Below are 18,840 nucleotides of genomic sequence, written 5' to 3' on the forward strand. Positions count from 1 at the left end.
GTGTTGACAATGCATTCACTGAACTTACAAACTTTAAAACAATTAACGATGCAAATCTTTCATGTAGGTGTCTTCCATCATTCATCACTATTTTCAGATTACTTCAAAACTTAGGAGTGATGCTTTACTTGGTTTGACTTGTTACTGACAGTTGTGCATATTTCCTAGATGTTTCTTTCAAAAATGCAACACTTGAGATGTAAAAAACCTAAAAACTCTATTAAAATTGGTAGTGTCTCACATTAATACTTCTATTATATGTGCTGGCTGTGTTTTAGAAATATTTAGAATTGAATTAGAAATAGAAATTAGAAATATTTAATTGATTTTTTTCTTACTACAATTTACATTGGTGCTTGTTGGCATGAGGGATATAACACCATAAATGAATTGCATACGACAGTCATTATACCAACTGGTATTTCTTGTTTACAGCTGAAGATAAATTCTTAGCTCTTCATTTTCGTTTGCCTTCCTTTTTCAATATGGTACGTTGGGAAGATTACTGGTGGTAAGCAAGTCCTGCCAAAAAAATTCATGTTCATGCGCACTGGTTATCGCTGTTCATCGCAGCAGCACAGAAGGACAGGGCTTTGAGCTGGACAGTAAAACCTGCTGGTAGAAATTTTATTTAAATTTATTGCATTGAATGAAATGCTTTGTCTGCTTTGCTGCTCAGATTCCTTCCATACTTCACCAGTAGAAGTGGGAGAAACCCAAACTTTGACTCTGTTCCCAACAAGGAAAATCACCAAAAGTTGTACAGAGCACAGTGATATTGGTTGTTACTGGCTTGAGACAAAATATTGGGATAAAGGAGTTAATTACTTCAATTTCTTAGTTAAAAGTCTTGTTCTAAATGGGAGCTGCTGTGCCTATTGATCTGTTGAACATCGTCTATATTGCGTTTACCTTATTCTTTATTGTCTTTCGTCTGTAAAAGCTAAATAGCTGCAGCAAGTTGCGGAACCTGTACGCCTCCTGTATGCTGGTCTGTCCTACTCTGCCATGGCCTGTAGGGAGGTCTTTTGTCCTGAAGAGGCAGGCTGGCTTGTAAGACTTCAGTGTTTGTTTCGGATGAGAGGAAACGGCCTCAAGTTGTGCCGGGGGAGGTTTAGATTGGATATCAGGAAAAATTTCTTTCCCAAAAGGGTTGCCGAGCATTGGAACAGGCTGCCCAGGGAAGTGGTGGAGTCGCCATGCCTGGAGGGATTTAAAAGACGTGTAGATGTGGTGCTGAGGGCCATGGGTTAGTGGTTACTTGGCAGTGTTAGGGTAATGGTTGGAGTCAATGGTCTTAAAGGTCTTTTCCAATCTAAAGGATTCTGTGGGTTGCGTGGCTAAGGAGAGCCTGCAGCTGCCTTTTGTGGACTGCAGCTTGTATTATTGCCATCGCTAAGTGCAGTAGCCGCTCTGTTAATTGGTAGGAGGGTAGCCTTACAGTCACCTATCTGAAGAGCTCCCGGTGTTCTCCCTCTCTGTCAAATATACAGGCAGCATACCTGCCTGAATTTTTAAAAAATAAAAATTAATATTCCTTTTCTTAAGCTTGTAAAAATTGATGTAACGTTTAGAATGTGTATCTAGTATATGTAAATTCTACCATAGAAACACATGCTTGAATCATTCCCTTTACCAGACACCTAAGAATATCTTGTTACCCTACAATTGTGCAAAGGAGCCCACACATTTATTAGAATCCTTTACTACCTGACATAACCCAGACTTACACATGGTATTAATGTAATTGTTTTTAGAGATACAGAGAGTCATACAAAACGACCAAGAACTTCAAATGCACTGATTACGCAGTGTTACACAGGACGTTTGCAATGGGAGGTTGCAGACGTGCAGCATTTGGGAGGTGGGAAGTTTATAACCACTTTTGGCTCTTCATGCAGCATGCTTCTGACAGTCTGTGTAGAATTGAGATGTTTAGGGAACTTTTAAATTAGAAACAGAGGCTTTGTCCTGTTCTCAGAATGATAAATATCTAGTTCTGTTTTTTTTCTCAAGAAAATATTAGACCAAAATTTATAGCAGGTGAGTAAGTGCACACTGTTTTTTGTTGTGTGGTTTGTTGGGTTTTTTGGGGGTTTTTTTGATTGTTTGTTTCGTTTTGTTTATTTTTTGTTAAATTGTTCATTATTAGCCGTGTTTGGGGAGGTGTGTGGGGAGGTGGTTCTGAGTGAAGGATGCTTGGGAGAAAGGTTACCCTCCTCAGGATAGAGCGCTCGTGTTCTTTCTGCTGAAGTCTGACAGAGGACTTCATTGATCTCTATAATAAAGACATTGAAAACTCCTTTGGGAGACCAAATTTGACATTTTGTGATATATCTAAAGTTATTTGGCAAGAAGGAAGGAAATGGGGAAAAGATGTCAGGTAACAAACCCCTCAACCTGCTAGACCTTATTTAAACACTAGGAATTGGGGAGGGGGGTGGTTTGTTGCCTGCGTAGAGGGTTTGGGGTTTGGTTTTTTAATGTTTTTTTTTTATTTGAGAGGGGAAGGATCGTAATCTTTCATTCTCCCTTAGGTGGTTATCTTCCTTGACCATCAAGTTGATTTCAGCCAGAGGAAGAAAAGAATGAAATAGATGGGTAGAAATACTTAGATGCTATGCTCTGCTGTATTAACTGGCAGATTTTTTTTTTTTTGAGTATCAAAGAATACTCTAGCTTTCTTCATGGTTAGACACAAACTCGTGGTTCAGTTCAGCAGCCTTCAATTGGGTGTGTGTTAGAGTTCAATGAAATTCAAGTTAAAATTTGGAAAATGAAGCGTTTGCTGTAATACAGATCCTTCACATATGTATTTAAAACAAGCTTTCTTGGCCTAAAAAAAGGTTATAATTTCAGTGAAGGGAGGAGAAGATTCAAGTAAACAGCAATTAATCCCTTAAATACTATATTGCCTAAATCTCTCTTGCTCTGACAGATACCACTTTCAAATAAACCTGCATATTTTCTGTTGTTGCAAAAAAATGCAGGCTCTATAATCTTATCACTTTATTATTTCAAATAAACCTGTATGTGTATATATTGACAGCCTTACGCTTTTTAATCACAAGATTAAAGAGAAAGTGGCAGTGAATTTACAGTCTTTTCAAAAAGGCCTGAAGGGGAGTATTCTCAAGTGTTAGTCTTTGGAAAACAGGTGATTATAGTGCTCATCTTTATTTTTAATAAATGTTTTTCAAGTACCACTGTTTCTGTGCATCAGTGCCAGATTGCCTGGTTACAATATGTATGCTGACATCTGTCTATTTTATAATTAAACACAGGCCTACTGTACATCAAGTATCTGAAATAACTACACAAACATGAGTGCTGGTACTGCGTGTATAACCGCTGAAACTTGTCATTCCTTTGTGCTCCTATTATTTTTGTACTCTAAGCTAAACAGACTAACTGCTGCTAAGAAGCTGTCAGGGGATGCATGTCAAACACTAGGTGTATCATGCGATCGGACCAGTGCTGGGATGGAAAAGTCAGTGGTTGGAAGGAGAAAAAAAGTGACCTTTTTCTCTCAACGTTGTCTTTACACTGAAAGGAACAGATGAGATTCTGAATTATTCACGGTGCTGAAAGCTTCTAATCGTTAGCGACGGTGGCAGCAGCAGAGTATAGAGACAGGAGTTTGGGGTTTTTTTGTGCGAAAATGCCTGATTTTGAAGCTCATCAAAGGATACGTTTCACAAAACTGTCTCTGGGAATTTGGGTGGTTTAAGGTCTGTGGGAGAGAGGGCAGATTCTTCCAAAGGATCATGAAATAGAATATTTTCCCCTTACCTTCATAAGGATCTGTGTTGGAATAAAGGTTAATATTAATCACAGGTCTTATTCAGTAACGGAACAAAGAAGCTCCATGAAAAAGGGTTCGCTGTTTCAGCAAGTAATCTTTGTGAGTCAATTACAGTGATAGTAATAAAGCAGATCTTTTAACCCATAATATAATTACTAGATATATAAATTACCTATCCAGCTAAACAAATAAACCAATTGCCATAGTAGTAAAAGGTACTTCAAACAAAGATAGGCAATAAGATTGTTTTGGTTATAACTGATATGTGGTGGAAGGTAAGGCTTCTCTTGATGTCGTGTAGAGTTTTGCTTACTTAAAATACAGAGTGTTTATAGTTTCCTTGAAGTAGTTAGCTGTTAATGATATGATGTTTAAAATTCTTTCGTTTCAGTAGGTCAGATTTAATACTATATTTTCCAAAGTTTCTTCTCCTTTTTTTTTTTTTTTTTTTTTATTCTGAAAACTATTGATGCTTATTACGGATATGGAAAGTGAGCACTTGGATGCAGCGTGCAATAATTATGCTGTGATTTAGCATGCATGTCATTAGTGTCCTATGATGAACACTCGTTAGTCAGAGGCTATTGCCGAAGTGAGAGCTGGTGTGGCAGCACCCATTATTATCGTTACTCTCTACTACACGTTCCTGAAGACAAAGGTTTTGCGTACAGAGAGAGTAAGGAAAAAGCAGTGGAAAGTGGCAGGAGAACTAATGATCTGTAGCTCTCAGGACCCCCAGTTTTTTAAAAATCTTCCAAAGCTTTTACAGTTCTCCGTTTGCTTTTAAAAGCTGTTCCTTGTGGCTGGGAAGATGCGCTTTATTGATACGCTCCAAATCTTCTTAAGATAAAAGGGCACATGCCATAGATAAAGCACTAAGAATTTCCTAGGAGTCCGGTTAATGTTTTAGCAGTCTGATAGCCCACAGAATGTAGAAAAGCCTCTTCAGTAATACATTTAAAACTGTTAAACAAAAACTTCTGAGTGCCTACCCCACTTTGGTGTTCCGCTGGGTTGTGAGGGGGAACAAAATGGTGGCCGCGTGTGTGGAGGGGTGTTTCCAGGCGGTCCCCAGCATTCCCTGCCCTCCGCCCCAGGCAGCACAATGTTCACAGTGGGGCTGGCTTCCTTCTTGATCTTGGCCCCACCTGGGGCTGTTTTTATATGTTTTATTGTAGCCTGTGGGGCGTCAGACGTTCCCCACAATGTTTTCAGGGACAGGCCGTGCTCGATCACCTCAGGTCAAGACAACCCCAGTCAGCTCCCGAGACCCTGTGCTGCCAGGTCAGCGCAAAGCCTCTGGCCTTTCACTAGCGTTGGCAAGAATCATATTTATTGGGCTACTTCGTATATAGAAATATAATTAGATTAAAGCTTTCTGAAGTCATCAGCATCTGGCTCATATTTCCTGTCAGAGAGAACCATGTCGGTCAACACTACCAAATGCACTCAAACAGGCTGACTGAAGTAATCGCTGCAGGTCAGAAACTGCTTATTTAAACCTGGCTAAAAAAGATTTTTTTTTTTTTTTTTTTTTTTTTAATGACAAAACAAAGTAGATACAAGTCATAAGCTAATGCTGACTAAGGAGAAAAGGTAGTCTCCTCGTTTTCTGCAAGCCCTATCCATCTCTTCCTTGTGGCTCTTCTGGCTTTGTGTCTCCCCTACGGCCACACCACGGCCCAGCCTCAGCAGGAGAAGCGTGGGATGGTCCTCTCCATGTTCCTTCAGGCCCACTGGGTGGTGGAGCGCTGGAGGACTGGTTCGCTCCTCTTAGATGGCTGTTCAAACCCCCAGGGGCATCTGCTAAAGGGGAGAGGAGGGACGGGAACGCTGTTATGGTTGCCATTTCCCCTCATTTTAAAAAAAAAACAAAAAAAACAACAAGAAAAGCTGTTCTGTGTGATTTATTTTCTTTTTAAATAAGTTTTACACTGAATTTCTTGTAAGCATCTGCCAAATCCTGTTGGCTTCCTCTTCAGTCAACGGGGAGAACATAGACTCCCCCAAAAGACTCCCAAGTCTTTTTTTTTTTCTTTTTTTTTTTTCCTGTTGTTGCACAAAACCACAGGCTCTGTAATTTTATCACTGGGGATTCTGGCAAACAGTACTTTGTGAATCTGAATTATGTCTCATTTGACGAAGCCAACCTGCTTCATGATTTCATGGATAAGGCGTTCAGAAATCGGGACTGACAGATTGAATTCTAAGAAAACTGTGTTGTGTCCTACGACGAGCGTGGTGCATGCTGAACCGGAGGGCTTAAGCTTTCAGGACTGACATCCCAGTGAGGTAAGATACCACTTCATTAGTTCTTTAAGTTGTTGCTGTTACTGAATCACTGTGACACAATCTCTAATTTAACAATTCTGCAGGACAGTCAGCACCCTTTAAACCAGAGTCACGTACCAGCCAGTAGTGTTTTTGTTGTTGTTGCCATGTTGTTGTGAAAGGTAACTAAATGCTTTAAACAGGAGCTGGTAGATTCAGCCTCACAGCAATGTGTTTGACTTGCTGATAGACAGAACTTTTCCTCTTTTGAGGCAACAGCTCCTGATAAATTTGGCATTTCTGCCAAAAGCTACTAATTTCTCCTTTAGGTACACAGGAACACAGCCCTGTGGGGATAACAGGTAAGACAATACAGAGCAATACATAGTTATTACTAGCTAGAGATGCTGGTTTTGTTTCCATAGTAAATTTCATTTTAATTGAGTAAATAGATAAAAGGAATTTGGAGGCAATTACAGTTTTATGGTTTTCTAGCTTCAAAACCAGCGTAGAATTTATCTCCACGATGGCATTTTGCACATCTGACTAATTGCTGTGTCACCTAAATTTAAAAATTTTCAGCCATGTCTATTTGGATAGGGGAGATTCCCACTTTTCTTTTTGAGGGGAGGGGGAAGAGAGACTATTTAAAAACTGAACTTACATAGTTCTAAGAACATTCCTGCTTTGCTCCTTCCTCCAGTACTTCCTAGTTATCTTTGTTTGGTCACTTTTACCATAAAGAATCCATTATTGTGAAGAGACAAATTATCAGCATTAAAGTGTTTTGGAATATAAAATTGCTGAAGGTAGTCAAATTAGTAACTTAAATTTCCCAACCTGGCTTATCTTAAGTTAGCTACGTAGTGGGTTTTGTTATTTTTAGATTCAAAAGAAGATGACTTCTTATAATACTTTCCCCACAATATGTCCTTCATAGTTTTTTTATTTTTTTTATATATTTGCATATATGTAACATTTATTTTACATGTATACGTATTTATACGCACATGTACACATTTCACTATATTTGTAATGCTCAATTAAGCTTTTTAGGCATTAGGGAAGCAAGATCTGATGGTTCTGTGCCTAGTCAGGCCACAGAGCTATAAAACGTCTCCTGACCTTTGCAATCTCTCTCTCACCTGCTTTGCTGTAGTCTCCATCACTGTTTCAAACTCTCTGTGCAAGTCTGTCTCTATTACAGCTCTGCTTGGTGTTTCTGGGCTTGTTGGGTTTGGTTTTTTTTTTGTTTGCACTACTTGCTGTCTGTGTGTGAGAATTTTTAATTCTCTCACAAATAAATATTAATATATATTGCATATGCTTAAATTCAGGTAAATGGAGATCCTAACTAATGTAAAGGAATATTAAGATTTCCTTTATCCTTCCTGTTCCCCCATATGAAAGATAAACTCCCCAAATACTGGTGTATATCCTATGTTAAATACTTTTCTTTCTGACACCTGCTTCTCGGAAACCCCAATTAACTTAGACACACACAAATTGCATCACTAATCCTCCCCGACAGCCCCGTGCAGCACAACAAAGCAGTCTGTGCGTGAACTGGAGGTGTGGAGTCGCCCATTCGTTGTTCCCAGCTGAATGAGACCCCCCCAGAAGATGAGTATGTCCGGAGATGATGATAGCCAAGTGGTGTGAACCCCTTCAATCGCCCTGCTGGGTGTGCTTATCCTTTCACCTGGATGCGTTAAGAGCCTATGATATTCATCAGACCGGCTCCAGTCTCAGGGCTTATCTACATCAGTGGTTTTAAAAGTGCACTCTTCTGCCAGCATCGCTGCATCTGCACATTAAATTTTGCTAGCTTAAGCTATGGCTTGTAGTAAATTCAACTATGTTGGCCAAACTTTTCAGTGCAGACTGGATCTGTCAGTACTGTACGTTTTAAGTGTGCTCCTTGGCTGTGTAAATACAGAGACAAGATTTTGATGCCGCCAAGCTCAGGTGCAGGTACCGGGTGTTTTCTCCCTTTTCTGATGCCTGCATTTCTTCAGTCCTAGCCCACCCATCAGCAGTAGGAGAGAAAGATCATAATTTTCCTAAAAGTTTAAATGCTTCTGAATGTAGCTAACGCAGTTGAGGGAACTTCTCGGACGTCCTACTATGCCACAGGGTCCTTCACTTTAGGATGGATGTGACCCTCTCTACTCCATTGTGTACATCAAGAAACTTTCCAGATCCTGCCTTCATCTTGTGAATGCATCTCGTACCCTCTTTCTGTTCCCACAAAATAATACCTCAAGACAATTCAGGAAAAAGTTAATGCTTGGAAGAGCCTATAATGGTATGGCGTCTATGTCCTTAACTAGAGAGTAAGAAAATCACAAATAGTTTCGTATTAGGTATAAGGCCATGCAAATAATGAATTAGTGATAGTTCCACTCTATGTTTTGTATTAAAACGGAATTAGAAATATTTGAAACAGGATGGAAATCAAACTGCCTGCTCATCCACCCAGGTAGTACGTATGGACTTGTCTGGGGCATCTTGACTGTCACTGTGGGAAAGATTCTCTTCCTCCTTCTGCTGGTGCTTTCCTTGTCCTGTAAATGCTCCGAAGCCTGCAGTGTTCCTGGCTTTCAGTCTTGCACCTGTGCTTGCTAAACTTACTTGGTAAGAAATACAATTACCCACAGTTTAGTTCTGGTCTAACTGAACCGTGGAGCTTCTCTACAAACTCATATTAAATCAAAAAGGATTTCGTTGATAATTGTTAAATATTTTCATTATTCAGTTACAGTTAATTGCCCATGTGTTTCGCGTTTAACTTTCCATTTATTTTATTAAGAGACTTTTTTAAAGGAGAGAAGTTGCCCATCCTTTAAAGGTCACCTTGAGATTGGTTGCTGAAGTGAATTGTTGCTTTAGTTAGAAGGACTTTTAATCAATGATTGTACTAAGAAATTCTGAGTGTATCTTAAGTGGGGAATTGAAAGGTTTAAAGAAGCAACTTCCCTCCCCTCCCAAAGCATAATGTGAAGCTGCTCAATACTTACTGTAGAAGCTTGTACTTTTTTTTTTTTTTTCCTTTTGCAAAATTGGGATCTTCAGGCAACGAAGCATTCTTTACAAGTCGAGACTGGTTTCTCTCAGAGACATGAGCGCAGTGGACCGGGTGCCGGCATTGGGCTCTGCTGGCAGCAGCCCGGCTGCAACCCTGCGGTAGACATTGGGCATGTGGAAGCGCAGCTGGGTGCCTCACCTACAGGTAACACACACCAGCAAAAGAGGAGGTCGGTTTGAGGTAGTTCTTTGGGTACTTCCCCAGCTTTGCATTTATTAAAGGTTAATTGTTTGTTCTTTAACTAAACAGAGAGGATTTTGGCTGTTAGCCAGCTAGGGCCATGCCGGAGCAGGCTGTGTGGACACTCTCAGAGAGAAACATGGTCCTTTGAACAAAATTGCTAAGTGGTGTGGGAAATCTTGTGTCTCACACAGTTAGCCAAAGGGACTTATTTTAAAATGCATTATTCTTTTGTTTGCCTTAATCAAAGTCTTAGTTCTGTTGAAATTGGAGACAAAACCTGGGAGGTAGGAGCGGAATGGGGTGATTATAGGAGAAAGAGTTTTTGTACGACCTTTAAGGTAAGGCTAAAAATGTGATGCTTTGAAAGGGATGGTTTGAAAGAGAGGTAGAACGGGGATTATGGCAAGGAAGTGAATCCAGCAGGGCAAACAACCTCCAGCCTTTCCTGTCTGCTGATGTTGGCTAGTACTGAAGAAGAGACAATTAGAGGTTGTGACAAGAAGATACAGCTTGTGCAGAGAGAGAAGCAGGAAACTGGGGAGTATATAGGGAGACATGACAGCTGATACAGTCTGAATAGATGGGATAGTTAAATACACTAGTAGGGATTGCTAATGTAAACTTAATCAAGTTACACAGTGCTTTACTGCATGTTGTGTAGGCATTAGCTAATAAATTTTCACTCCACGGTGTTAGGAGTGGTAAATGAATGCTGTGACAGGATGAGTATACAGCACTCCCCATGTTTCTGGGGGGATTTTTCGTCATGTTTGGGACTTTTCTTGCTTGTGTCTGTGTGGTTTTGATTTGTTGCTGTTTTGAGAAGGAAAGTCAGGGCAGGGGGGCAAGGGGATAAGTTTGAACAAAACAGCGTTCTGAGCATTAAAAAAATTGGCAGCGTGCCTTAAACATCTTACTAGTTACTCTCTACTGAGGTGAGTCGCTAATAATTCTCCAGGTTTCCAGGCTGCAACAGTATCCTAATTATAGTGTGACTGGGACTGAAGAATCCAGCTACCCGTCAGATCATTGTGAAAAGAAAAACCATTTTGTGAATGTCCTCTGTTTATGTGGCATTTCAGCTTTGACAATGAGGAGCTGTACGTGGAAAGAGAGGCTGATGGTGCATGTGTATCCTGTGTCGTGCGATCACAGCAATAGCTTCAGCTCTACCCTTTGCTCTTTCTTCTCACTGCTGCGTGTCCTCACTGACATCCTCATTGCAGTTTCCGCAGGTCCTCCTTTCATTTCCAGACACCTTCACAGTGATATTTTCAGCTCAGTCCTGCGACTGTATGCCCAGCTCTCGCATGTCACATGTAATATACCTCATTTCCCTTATAGTGACTTGAGAGATGTGTTATTTTTGAAACCTCGCTACTGTCAGATTGTTTGAAATTAACTCTGAGTTGTTGAAGGGGGAGTTGAATGATCGACAGCCTGTTCAGATGGTGAAGCTGACACACCGATAGCTTTGTTCTCCAAACAGAAATGCAGAAGCCATTGTGCTGTGCTCTCTGCTTGGGGACTCGGGGACTGTTGCACCTTTGCTGATGCTCATGGCTTCTCACATGTTGTTCCTGTGTCAGGTTCTCCACCCCACTTGTTTTAGTTTTAAAATTCCCTAGATTTCTGTGGCTTTGTTCCTGAACAAAAGTGGACTGTACGGAAGAGCTCTGAGCTGGTGCAGAAGTAAACTTGGGAGGTACGGTTCAAGAAGGAATTTATACTTGCATAAATCAAGAGACCATTGAGATGGGGTGAGTAAGAAGGGAGGGGGGTAAATTCTTGTCAAAAGGATGGTGAAGGGAAGGAGCTGATGGCATAAAGGGTGAAATTCAAGTTTAAATGAGTGGAGGAAAGTATTTAGGCCTTTTTAGTTGCTGCTGAATAATGAATTACTCAGTGCTGTCTCTCTCAGAATTTATTACTTTCCTCTGAAGTAAATGAGGCACAAAGTTTCTCCCTTCTGAAGTTTTCTTTGTTCTCTTCCTCCACTCAGTTTTTCCTCTTAGACTCTTCTCTCTCTCTAGGCTTGCTGTATCACTTGTCCCCAGTGTTGCTGTACTGGATGCTAATTATTTTTTCTGCCTCCACTTTCTGTCCTGAACTCATTTTGGTGTTCATTTTCTCTTTATACTGCAGCATTTCTGCTCTCCTAACTTCCTCTGCCTCTCCATCTCTCCATCACGTAGTCTTACCGTCATTTTCCTTACAGGAGCACACCACATTATTTCACTCGTTTTGGTCTTCGTGTTCCCGTTCTCACTTAGCTCTCTCAGCCCTTCAGAAAAAAACACATCTTATTCAAATCCCCCAGATTAGAGTCAGACATTTCCTCTTGAGATCAGAGTTCACGAGGTGTAACAAAAATTGTCAGTGTAACCCCGTACTGAGTTCCTCTGAGGAGGCTGTTCTTGTTTATGCAAGAGATAAGCAGAGTAGTTTATCTAGAGCAATTTATCCAGTGTTTTAGCCCTCCCTCCTTGCAAGTTGTGTTTTTCTGCAGGGCCTGCTTGGCAATTTAATAGCCAGCACAGCCCCAGGCCATATCCCTGCGTAGCCAACTTATGGCTATTTTCAGTTTTCTCTTCGGAAGGTTTTCAGCCTTGCCGCATGCAGGGCTTCCAGCCAGCAGGAATGGCTGTAGCTCCATCTCAAATGCTGCTGTAGGAGCTTCGTACCCTCGCAGGAAAATGCCATCCGGAAAAGTACTCCCTCCACTCCCATCAACACCAAGAGTGCATCATCTCGTTCTGCTCATATGAGGGGAGGCGTGAAGTCTCCTTTCCTTCTCCCCCCTGCCCCAAAGGTTTCAATTTTAAGTAATGGCAGCAAAACTGTTACACAAACATTAACCTCTATGACTAACCAGGACCCTGCAGAACTCTATCTTGCTCATTTTCCTGACTCTTATTGCAATAAACTTTTATAATGAACATAGAATACGTTTATTTGTTGTTTGTTCTGTCTGTAATGAAGCTGAGATTTTTAGATAGACTATGTGAAGTAACTTTTTACTAACATTACATTCTGTAGTGATGGTAGATAATGAGTGCTTTGTTCCCCTGATGCAGAAAAATGCTTGAAGAATAGGCAGTATTTTTTACTGGTCTTCCTTTTTATTTTTTTTTTTCCTCCTTTTTCATTTTTAATTTAATTCTAAAATGTAGGATTAGTTAGTGACTTAAGGAGGCTTTTGTAAAATTTTAGTTTGTGAACTGCTTGTCTGGCAGGCCATCTGTTTCCCACTCCCCCTTAAGAATGCTGACTTCGGATGCATCCTCTCTCGTCTCTGTGCGGGAAGACAGACTTTTAATATTAAGAAGTGAGTTTCCAGATATGATGACCTGAAATATCCATGTATTAAGAGTCATCAGTTTGACTAATGGCACACCATGGCTACAGATCATCCTAAGCACCTCTTCAAAGTGTCATTTTTCCAGCTCAGTTGATTTCTGACATATCTCACTTTATCAGCCATTGAAGTGGAAATTTCATCACTCTTTTATGCCTTTTGAGTTTTTCTCAGTATTTGTTTGTAATAGGTTTTATGGGTGATTAGTTGTGTGAATTGTGAGTATTTTTTGGTGGACAGGAGATTTCCTTAATTTCTGTTTGATTTCTGCATATCACTCTTAGACTTTTTAATCTACTTGTTACATATATCAGCTAAATTTGCTTTGTTCTTTTGCTGTTAAAAGGCATGCAAGTATTATACCTAGTGCAAATCATAACAAATGTAATATTTATATTAATAAAAATTACAGATTAAAAGGAAATTATGATTAAAATTAACAAATTACACTTGCATTAATGTATCTATTCAGCAGCACTACTTAAACACTATTTTCAGCAACTGTTGTCAATGCTGAGAATAGGCACTGACTTGACTTTCAGCCCATAAAATCTTCTGCTCTTATTTCAGACAGAAGTTCAAGCCTGCTTCTTCTCGCAAAAGGCTTATGATTCTTTTACTGCCTGTGTGTATGTGGTAGTTTATCATGAAGGAAAATTTGTTCCCGATCTAAGCAAGCATTCAAACGCTGATTGTATTAAGGGATCAATGTGGAAGGATCAATGATTCTTAATTTGTAATAATAGTAATTAGTAATAAAAATAATAGTAATTCCATAATGATAGTAATTCAGTAATAATGATGCAGGCTTTTAAATGCAGCTGGGAATACTAGTGTTCTTAGGAATGCCTAAATTGTTAGATTTAGGTGTTGGGAGGGAAGGTTGTGGTATGTAATGTTACAGTTTCTTCCCCAGCTCAGTTCTGCCGGCCTTGGGAAGAAGGGTTCTGCTCTGAGCCGCGTGCTGCTTTCCTTGTTCTTCCTTCTCCTGGTGAGGCTGAGTAGGAGAGGGCTTGTTTGGCGTCCTTAGAACAGTATGTCTTACTCTGTTACTGTTCTTCTGTAACAGAGAAATCTACAAGTTTTATCCTCTCATTTTTGAAACCTTTTCTATTCCAGCACTGCATATGTTAAAATAATGACATGTTATTCTCAGAACTAGTTCCATTTTTGCTTTTGAGATTTCTAAAATGGATATATACATTGAAAGGGAATATAATGCACACGACTGTAGATCCATAAATCTGCCCTAGCAGTGACATAATCTTTTGTATACAATTATCTCTTCATTTTGATAGCAAACATATTTTATTTCTTAAATAAATAAATATTTGTATATAAACAAATAAAGAATATTCTTTATTTCTTAAAAGAAATAAAAAAGAAACTTCTTTATTTCTTTTTACTACTTTGCGCCTATGTAGCTTTTTAGATATCAAAGAGCATAAAACATTGAGGTATGTTTAGACTTGTTAATCATTTACCTTGGTGTTCGCTGAACCAGCTTTAATGCTGGGAGAAGGTTCTCCGAGTGAGAGATGGGGAGGGAGCCCTGCGTACGTCAGGCACGATTGCCGTCCTCTTGCCAAACTGTAGTAACCCTTTGGGGAACTCGGAGATGAAGCTGCTGAATTAAATGCAATAATTTTCCATAACAGTTTAGAAGGCCTGCAGGCATGCTAAAGTTGCAGCTGGGTGTTTTAGATAACACTTTGTAGCACGACCCTAATGCCTCGTTTACATCTTGGCAATTAAAATATATACTACATTTTATGTCTGTTGTACTTTTCCTATATTGCAGTGGAGGGCTTTAGTGTTGAGGCTTTTTTATTGTAAAAAAGGGCAACTGGTTCTTTTCCTTGTCACTACAGTGACTCTATTTCACGTTGCAATAGGTGATTAAGAGAAACTGCTGAAAGGTTGTGCTGAGGAATTTTAAATATGGTGTAAAACTTCTACCTCTGCATCAGTCAGCTTTGGCTGTGTCTGAGTCTTCAGTCATTGAAGCTCCCACGGCATCTTCGACACGTGTGTGGTTATGCCTTGTGCTGTGTTTTGGGGTTTGCACTTGGGCTCTCTACGACATTTTGAGTGAAAAAAAGGATTTTGATAATTTACTTGTTCTAATTATTATTTGTACACACCTTATCCGACTTGGTAATTAAATGTTGTGCTGAATGATGTTGGAAGTCTTCAAAGTAGCCTGGCACATGAGGGAATGAGCTCTCTGGTCCCAATGAGACCTGGGCACGTACAAGAAACGCTTCTCTAGTTCTGCTGCTTCCTATGTAAATTAAGTTAAAAGAAATATGTATTAGTTTAAAAGAAATAAGTATTAGTTTAAAAACAGGCATCTCCTCTTTAGGGTTTTGAGCCGTTTTTGAAATGTGGAGTGATGCTGGGAAGGTGCATCAGCTAAGCTATGTATACAAATGGGCTGGGCATGAGTCTATAAGAGCTGATATGTCAGTCTGGTGATCAGCATGCTCTCTCCCGTTTAATCCAGCCAGGAGCCCGTGACATTGGGCAGATCACTGAAGAGGTCGCAGGAGATCCCAGTGCTCGGTGACACAGATGAGGATCCTCGGTTTTTATACTTAGAAAAGCATCAGACAGAAACTTGAAGTAGTGGCATGCAACAGCGAAAGCTTTTTTGATTTTCTTCAGTGTATGCAGGCCATTTCACGTTAGCATTGTAATACAACACGCAACAGTATTTAGTATGGCTGTTCTGACATCCGTTTGTGAGTGGGTGAGTTAGTAGTTCAAGAGCTTTGTAAATATTGCTCTATGAAAATTCTTTCATTTAATTGGAGCGAAGCTATTCGATGGACCATAAATATTGACATATGGGCAAAAATTACTTGCAGATGAAGGCAAGTGTTTTTTGTAACATGTCACAAAATAAATTTAATTTTATTTGGTTTAAGATTTTAATCTGATTTGTCAAAAAAACTGTCCATGCGTCAAATTAGTTGCTGTGTTCCCTTGAGTTTGTATTGTACTCATTACCAATATTTCATCTGAGCTTCTTCTAAGGTATAGTAAAAGAAAGCTAGTCAGTGCGTTCGGGTAACCCCCCCACCCCCCGGGATGCAGCTTTTATGCTATAGGAGACAGGGGAGAAGAAAAATGAGATATGTTCAAATTTGTGCAACAGTGGTTCATTTAAATCTGAAGACTTGAGTGGGAACACTTGTTAATATTTTAACTACAGTGATCTTTATAAGAAAGGAGCTGAGCAGATGCAGTAACTGACAGTTTGGGTTTTTTCTTAAAATGTTTTTCTCAATAACTGAAAATGTTTCTCTAAAATTAGGGGTGAGAGGTGTTGTTTAAAAGGGGGAGGGGGTGGAATTTTTGAGGGGACCAGTCAGTCCTGCGCAGTCCCGAGACTGTAAAACATCCCACCGCAGAAATAAGACTTACGGTTCAGCTCTTTTAAAGCCATCTGCAAGTCTTCCTTTGTTTGACTTGTCATTGCTGGCTTACTGCTTAAACGTTAACACTGATATCTCTTTCTGTATTCTGCAAATATGTTTGTGTTCTCTCTTTCTCTTTGTGTTCTGATCATGGTAGAGAACGTTTATTTGTAGACAGATCTTTAAATAGCTTTTATTCTTGTCTCCTCCTTTCAGATATGTGTGTTCATTCACTGATGAAATAATTTCAAGGGCATGAGACTGAGGATGTTAAGTGTTTCCTACAACTCGTGTAGATATACTAATTATTTTTAGATATTACTGAAGGTAGACAGGTGTTTTGTATAATGTCAGATTCAAAAAGATCAGGCTCTTAAATCTTGAAGGATTTTTTTTTTTTTAATGCCCACAAAAAAATCCACTGGTCTTTCATTATTGTGACAGTGTAACCACTGTTAAAATGTCTCCATAATGAGATGCCATTAAACAGCTTGTATTTTTTTAACCTTTTCATTCTTTGCCTGGAGAGGCAATAGATAACCCAGAAAACTGCCTTTTGAAGTTTTATTGAATTCATTGACTTCCGTAGGAAGCAGATCAGTACTTCCTCATGCTACAGCACAGATTAAATCTTTGAGGATTTTAGCTTGGTATAGTAACAACATATTGTGCAAAAGAAGGGTTTGGCTGGGTGTTTTGGTTTTGTTTTTTTGACATAATAAAGGAGCTTGGAAACGTGGAAAAAAAAATCGAAATTATTTCATCTTTGATGATGAATAGTGTATGTCAGTTTTCCCATGGCACAATTTAGAGACATTAGGAATTAGTGGCTTTTTAAAGTCCTGAAATGCTTAGATGAAAGGGGAGATACGCTTCCATGTGAAGTCTTGACGCTGCAAAAGAATACCTGTGCGTATCTGTTAATAATGATTTTTAAAATCACAATTCAGTTTAGCGTTAATAAAAATGTCTCAAAAAATGTTTTTACATGGAAAGAACTTTCATTCATTAATCAATCAAATATTTTAAAATCTGAGTATTTTATATAAATTAAAAAGATGTGCTACATGAGCATGCAGACATCTAAATAGCCATAAATTTAATAAACTACTCTTATAAAAATTTGCTTTTTCTGATCATGTACAAATATTTCAGTTTCTTTCTAACCACTTAACATTTGAAAAATGTAATAAATATAGAAGACAGTTTGCTTTAATGGAAGGCTTTGTAGCTTTGTCTTTTAGTCTAAATTGAGATTCACACAGGTCAAGAAATGCAAGAGCTTTTCAGAGAATTTCAAAACAGAATGATAAAAGACGCTGCCATTCACAAACTTGAATTACGCTTCTGCAGTAAATTAAATACTCTCTAAAAATCTTTTCAAGGAGTGACAATAATTAGTTTATTTGATATTAAATGTTTAAAATGAAATAGTTGAAGAGTTCTAAAGCAACCTTGTTTTTGCTGAACAGAGTGCAAATGGAAGTGGCTGTTGCTTTGTGATATGTGCTGTAGCCTGTTGTCATGGTTTCAGCTGGGATGGAGTTAACTTTTTTTACTAGCAGCTGGTGCAGTGCTGTGGTTTGGATTTGGGATGGGAATAGAGTGATAGGGCACTGGGGGTTTGGGTTGTTGCTGAGCTCTCAAGGCTTTTCTGGCTCCTCACCCCACCCCACCAGGAGCAGGCTGGGGGGCACAAGAAGTCAGGAGGGGACACAGCCAGGACAGCTGACCCCAACTGACCACAGGGATATTCCATGCCATGGGACGTCATGCTCAGTGTATAAAGCTGTGGGAAGACGAAGGAAAGGGGGGGACGTTGGGAGTGATGGCATTTCTCTTCCCAAGTCACCGTTAGGCGTGATGGAGCCCGGCTTTCCTGGAGATGGCTGAGCACCTGCCAGTTCCTTGCTTTGCTTGCGTGCGTGGCTTTTGTTCTACCTATTAAACTGTCTTTATCTCAACCCACCGGTTTTCTCACTTTTACTCTTCCGATTGTCTCCCCCATCCCAACGTAGGGGGAGCGAGTGAGCAGCTGCATGGTCCTATCTGCTGGCTGGGGTTAAACCATGACAACTGTCATTTTAATTCTACATCATGAAGCACTTGACTGATAATTCTTCATAAAATAATAAGCTGTGGTATTTCAGTACTATAAATTGAGGGGATCACCCAGGAGAAAGTTCTTCTTGAGACAAAGGAGAGAACTCTGATATCTAAGGTGTTAAACAAGAACTATCAGGGCCTCAGTTACTGGGTGCAGTTGCAAAGTACTAAAATCATCTGAACAGTTCTTCATTTACATGTTTTGTCAGCTGTTTAAAGATATAAAAAAATATATTCTTTATTTTAGCACTTTTCCTTAAAAAACAAAACCAAAATTTCCAAACTATTTCTTACTCTGTCAGAAATAAAGATATTTGGGGTAAGTGTGCAGGACCCAAGAGATGAAACTGAGAAGCCTTGTTTTGAATATTAAGTGGAATGAAACAGTGAAGAAAAATAAATAGTAATAGAAATAAACTGCCTTGTGGAAGTCTTCCTGCATATCACCTATAATGTTTTAGTAGCTTGCGGTGCAATTATGTGTATATGTTCTTGATAAGAATAATTTTCTTAGAATAGAAATGACAACAAAAAGTTGTACAAGTCTGTATACCAAAAACAGGCATTAAAAACAGAAGTTTCCGACAAGCAGGAGGAAATCAGACTT

General features: G+C 39.4%; 1 protein-coding gene across 11 annotated transcripts in view; it reads left to right on the forward strand.

Moving 5' to 3' along the window:
- TENM3 (teneurin transmembrane protein 3) overlaps positions 1–18,840 on the forward strand; it is a 434,875-nt gene that overhangs the window by 89,452 nt on the left and 326,583 nt on the right. The gene's annotated exons all lie outside the window — the stretch shown is intronic.

The sequence above is a fragment of the Rissa tridactyla genome, chromosome 5 (genome assembly GCF_028500815.1).
Source record: "Rissa tridactyla isolate bRisTri1 chromosome 5, bRisTri1.patW.cur.20221130, whole genome shotgun sequence".
NCBI lineage: Eukaryota > Metazoa > Chordata > Aves > Charadriiformes > Laridae > Rissa > Rissa tridactyla.